Below are 6,392 nucleotides of genomic sequence, written 5' to 3'. Positions count from 1 at the left end.
TGTTTACATTAACACAAAGAAGATATCATCGCAGGAAGCTTTGGCTTTATGATTTTTATCATTTCACAAGGATCAGTTTTTTTCATCCATTGTAAAAAGCCACTTGGAACAAATGTTTAACTAGATGCTTTTTTTTTCATTACCATGTAACCGCATAGATATATTTCCCCCTTTGCATGTGGCTCACCGCCGTCACAATTAGGATTATCTCATTTAAATTGTATGCGGAGTTATTCATACAATTGACGTCATTTATGCTCAAGAATCCGCATAGCCTATGGCTCCACCGACGTTCAAATGAACACATGACATTGATGGTGAATCATATGATGTGCTCCCAATGTTTATCTGGAAGTAAAGTGCTTGATGTGCACGGACCTGGCTAGTGGGATTTGGCTCAAAGGCCGCCCCGGGCTCGGTTTGACGGCAGCAGTATTAGCCAGTGGAACAATGGCGCCTCTGATTAGACTGTTTTCAGGGCGCAGGATTCAGTAAATCCACGCGGGGGCCGGACACAAGTAACGCTCACATTCGGATAACAAATGCGGGGCAGCTCTTTAGGCCGTTGCTTTGAGTTTCGTCAAGTAGAGTCTCTAGAGTCTGATCTCCGTTTGACACAATTTTCCCAGATTCTTCATCCCACTTTCCATCACTTCTGTTCAAACTGTGGGTCTGTCCTCCTTCTGTCTGTGTTTTTCCACATCAGAACTCCACTCCAACTCCATCATATACTGTACAACTGTCTGTACGTGATTTTTGAAAGTATGTTTGTTCGTACGGATGTTATTCAGAAAGCCAAACAACCTCCGCAGATTATCTGCGGGCGCTCACAACGACTTAAATTATTCCATTTGTGGAAACAAATCTAATTGTTCCCCTGAGTCTTTTCACACTTATAGGGGGCAATATTTAAATAGTAGTCCTGAAGAAATGGAATTAAAACAGTCAATCAAATGACTAAATAAAAAAAATATTATTAGTATTCAGATATTCATCACATTATAATTAGTATTAAAATAATGTGCAGTGTTGTGAAGCATTTCATAGCTTGTCTGCCCTCCAGTTAAATGTTCCCGACATGAATTTTGATTCACATTTTTCTATGCAAAGTTTGTATGTGGGCGGCACAGTGACTCAGCTGGAAGCGTTGGCCTCACAGTTCTGAGGTCCCGGGTTCAATCCCGGACCTAGCCTGTGTGGACTTTGCATGTTCTCCCCGTGCCTGCGTGGGTTATCCCCAGGCACTCTGGTTTCCACCCACATCCCAAAACCATGCAATTGGAGACCCTAATTTGCCCCTAGGTGTGATTGTGAGTGCGAATGTTTGTCTCTACCAGTTCAGGGTGTACCCCGCTTCCTGCCCGTTGACAGCTGGGATAGGCTCCAGCACTCCCCGCGACCCTCGTGAGGATAAGCGGCTAAGAAAATGGATGGATGGATGGAAGTTTGCATGTTTTCAAAGTGATTGTGCGGGTTTCCATCCACATTCCAAAAAAAATGGATCTGGGGTTCGTTGGAGGCTCTAAATAGTCCTTAGGTGTGGATGGTTATCTGTCTATATACTGTACAGTACACTGTACCTGATGCTTGACTGGGGAGCAGGGATAGAATTCAACTCACCCCCTCCCCCCCCAAAAAAAAAACAGACAGATAGATAGATGGAAATTTGAAACAAATATTTCACAGGAATGTCACCATTACATCGACATGAGAATCAACGGAAACCGCAAAGCCTTCACAGTACACGCAGTGAATACAATATTACAGTACATGTGGCCAACCTCGCCTACAGCATTTCCCCTGTCAACTCCATCTCTTACTACGTTGGACCGAGATTTTTGTTGAGTCTTGTTCTATTCATGTAAACGGTCCTTTATGCTCTTCCCCCTCCTCCTCCTCGACCTATTCTGGCCTATTCTGTGTGACCATCAACCCGTACAAGTGGCTGCCCAGCGGACCAGACGTCCAAGATGGAAGAAATGCAAACAAGTTCCTCCATCTTGGACAATTCCTCCATCTTGCCATGACATGATGCTCGATGAGGAGAATCCAGATTTGTTTTGGGTATTAAAATATGTGTGATAATCATTAATGCGACCTACAATCTCAATTGGACTTTTTTTTTCACGGTTCTCAACAGGCGTCATAACGAAATCCTGCTGAATCTTATTTAACGTGAGTTTGAATGTGATGGGTCGACTGATGGCGTAGTGCAGGGGTGTCAAACTCATTTTTGTCGCGGGCCACATTGTAGAAATCCCGAAATCGCCTCATCATATAGGGTTAACTACTTTTGGAATCGGAAATCAAGTGTTATGGGTTTTTCAACCATTGTTCATGTTTGGTTGCAAAAATATAATTTATGATATGTGATGATTTGAAATGTTGCGAGATATTTTCAAAAGGATCACAGATTTTGGTACTGATGATTTGCCTTCGCAGGCCACATAAAATTAGGTGGCAGGCCGGATCTGGCACCCGGGCCTTCAGTTTGACACCTGTAGTGTAGTGGTACACATGGCTGCCTTTCTCGCGGGCAGCGTGGGATCGATTCCCGGTCAGTGATGGTGTCAATATCTGCTTTGCGACTGACTGGCGACCAGTTCAGGGTGTAGTCCGCCTTTCGCCCAAAGCTAGCTGGGATAGGCTCGGGCTTTCCCGCAACCCTTGTGAGGATAAGCGGCTTGGATAATGACATGACATGGGTTGATTCTGAACACAACCACATCTGAGACCACATTCTTTCATTTGTTTGATTGAGAAATAAATACATAAAATAACATTGAGATGAGGCGGCACAGTGGATCACCTGGTAAAGCATTGCCCACAGGGTTCTGAGGACTTGGGTTTGATCCTGGCCCCACCTGTGTGGAGTTTGCATGTTCTCCCTGTGTCTGCGTGGGTTTTCTCCAGGCACTCGAGTTTCCTCCCAAAAACATGCAACATTAATTGGACACCCTAAATTTCCCCGAGACGTGATTGTGAGTGCGGCTGTTTGTCTCTATGTGCCCTGCGATTGGCTGGTGACCACTTCAGGGTGTACCCCGCCTCCTGCCCGTTGACAGCTGGGATAGCCTCCAGCGCTCCCCGCGACCCTTGTGAGGATAAGCGGCAAAGAAAATGGATGGATGGAACATTAACATGAGTTGCACACATTAGAGGTCACTGTATGACGGCAAAAAAAGGTTTCAAATGTTGCATCGTCATCTTTTTCTTTACATGACAAAACCTGGCATTTGAACGGGGGTGTGTGGACTTTTTATGTCTACTGCACACTATCTACGTTGATTGCTTGTTCGGACTTTGAGCAAGAAATGGGGTAAAGAACACCCGAGACAGGGGAATTGTGAATGAGTTGTTGACAGGGGATCAAACCATCTCCCATTTGTGGCTCACAACAATACCTATAGTCCACAATCTGTCTGTCTGTCTGTATGATGCGGAAAACTGGCAGGAACCCAGTTAGATCCACAAAGGACTCAGAGATAACTTTATTCATACACATCATTTTGCAATGAAACTGGTTCTCTGATAAAAGCCCAAAACAGAGGAGCTATTATGACCCCCACGGGATTCCAGTATACCATTACATAGCTTTATGTAGATAGATGGACGGGGGCGGTGTGTGAGGTGTGTGTGCGTTTGGCAGAATTTTGTGTGTGTAATCAGCTTGTCATGTTCTGATTTGTTTAGGGAGCAGCTAAATTCCTCGAGGCCATTATGTGGCATCGGGGGAGACTTGGCAGCTGTTTGTGTTGTTCACGCCGCCGACAGAGAACACAAACAAACGTCTGATGGGCTCGCACTCGCACACATCAACGCTTCGAAATTCTCACAACGCGTCTGTTTGCACTCCGGCCCTCCGTCTTGCCTCTCATCCCAGAGCACGGGAAACCAGTCTGTACCGATCACGTAAGAACCCCCCGTGGGAGAACCGCATCACTGACGTTTCTCACTGCTTATGTTCGTTGTTGAAATGTCCTCTTCATCGGAGAATCTGGGTGCCAGTAAGACGGAAAACACCAAGAAGGTGATTCAGTACCTTGTCACTACTGACGCCAAGGCAAGTACAGTATGTTTTGGTTTTTTTTCTTCAGCTTGGCATGGTACCTTGTTCAGACACAAGACAGGGACACCATTCAAAGTCACACGCTTTGTGGCTTTGACAGGAAGTGTCTGCGGGGCGTCTGCACGGCTCCGCCGCACCGCACTGACTCACTATTGCCTATCCAGGAACGAGAATCACGAGAATAGTTTGTCCAGGTGCCCGGGGTGCCTTCAAGGTTTTTGGCTTTCGGCTTCATCTCCAGCTACAAATTTTGCTGTTGTGATTCATGCTTGCATGTCTTCATTGAGTGCTCAAACTTACTTAATACTAGTTCTCTTCTTTGTGTGTTTGTTTCTTTTATTGATTGGTTTTACTGATTATCTGATTTGTTTCAAGGTTATTCTTTTTATGTTCAAAGGTGCAGGAACAAGGCGGCACGGTGGTTCAGGTGGTAAAGCGTTGGCCTCACAGTTAGTTCCCCGGTTCAATCCCGGACCCGCCTGTGTGGAGTTTGCATGTTCCCCTGTGCCTTCGTGGGTTTCCTCCGGGCACTCCGGTTTCCTCCCATGTCCCAAAAACAAGCGACAATTGGACACTCTGAATTGCCCCAAGGTGTGATTGCGAATGCGGCTGTTTGTCTCCACATGCCCTGCGATTGGCTGGGAACCAGTTCAGGGTGTACCCCGCCTCCTGCCTGTTGACAGCTGGGATAGGCTCCAGCACTCCCCGTGACCCTTGTGTGGATAAACGGTGAATAAAATGGATGGATGGATGGTACAGGATCAGTGTGGTTATTCCATCAGTCCGTTGGCCAAAGCAATCTATGACCCCATGTTCAAGTGGATGGTGACCCCCATCAATAAGACCCTGGGCACCAGGAGTACTAGTCTTTGATGGATTTGATAATTTTGACAGGAGAGCCCCTCAGTCTTTGACTTTAATCATATCATCCTCTCATCTTTCATGATGCACCTGTCACCCTTTCAATTTCCCATTCTCTTGCATCGAGTTTAACACTTTCGAGCAGCTGTGCATCAATTTCACCAGCAGTTCTTCAACTGCCATGTTTGTACTGGGGGAAGAAGAGTACAACAAGAAAGGTAATGACTGTGTCTTCATTGACTTTGGCCAGGACCTGCAGGCTTGCATTGATCTGCTGGAGAAGGTGGCACTCACTCACTCGCTCACTTGCTCACTCACTCACTCGCTCACTCACATGCACGTTTTGTATTGCACCGGCTCATTTGTTGGCTTTGCCATCTCCCTGACTCCTTTCTGTCACCAGCCCACGGGAATCTTCTCCATCCTGTGGAGTAGCTGCGCGTGTTCCCAACGGCAACAGACGTGACCTTTAAAACACGAGCTTCTCCGTATTCGCATGTAGCTAAATGCATGTACCTCCAGTACTGTACTCTTGTAGGGGGGGATGTTACATCTATGGCTAGCTGGAGAAAAACAAAGATTGTCTCAATGAGACAATGGTGGGACCCCTCCAAAAATCCTCTACGGTGAAGAAAATAAGTATTTGAACACCCCGCTATATTGCGAATTCTCAGCTGAGAAACACAGAGTTTCAACTCCCTCCAAAGATTTTCTATTGGGTTTAGGTCTGGAGACTGGCGAGGCCACGCCAGAACCTTGATATGCTTCTTACGGAGCCACTCCTTGGTTTTCCTGGCTGTGTGTTTCAGATCAGTCATGTTGCAAGACCCAGCCATGACCCATCTTCAATGCTCTGACCGAGGGAAAGAGGTTGTTCCTCAAAATCTCACAATACATTGCTGTGGTCATCCTCTCCTTGATACAGTGCAGTCGTCCTGTCCCATGTGCAGAAAAACACCCCCAAAGCATGATGCTACCACCCCCACGCTTCACAGTAGGGATGGTGTTCTTGGGATGGAACTCATCATTCGTCTTCCTCCAAACACGGTTTGTGGAATTATGACCAAAAAGTTAAATTTTGGTCTCATATGACCACAAAACTTTCTCCCATGACTCCTCTATATCATCCATATGGTCATTTGCAGCTGTAACACACAAATAAATCGTTTAAAAAAAATCATACATTGTGATTTCTGGATTTTTCTTTTTAGATTTTCTGTCACAGTGGACATGCACCTACGATGGAAATTTCAGACCCCTCTATGATTTCTAAGTGGGAGATCTTGTAATTTAGCAGGGTGTTCAAATACTGATTTTCTTCACTGTATGTCCTTACTGGAAGTGCTGTTAAAAAAAAAAAAGTACTATAAGGAGTAGAGGAAAGAAAATAAAGGCTCTTCCTTCCAAACTGCGTCAAACCTCTACTGAGTACCAGAGTGCAAAAGCTTTCTATTTATTTGCT

This window comes from Syngnathoides biaculeatus, chromosome 16 (assembly GCF_019802595.1).
Source record: "Syngnathoides biaculeatus isolate LvHL_M chromosome 16, ASM1980259v1, whole genome shotgun sequence".
NCBI classification, from domain to species: Eukaryota; Metazoa; Chordata; class Actinopteri; order Syngnathiformes; family Syngnathidae; genus Syngnathoides; species Syngnathoides biaculeatus.
Note: the sequence above shows the minus strand (reverse complement) of the source record.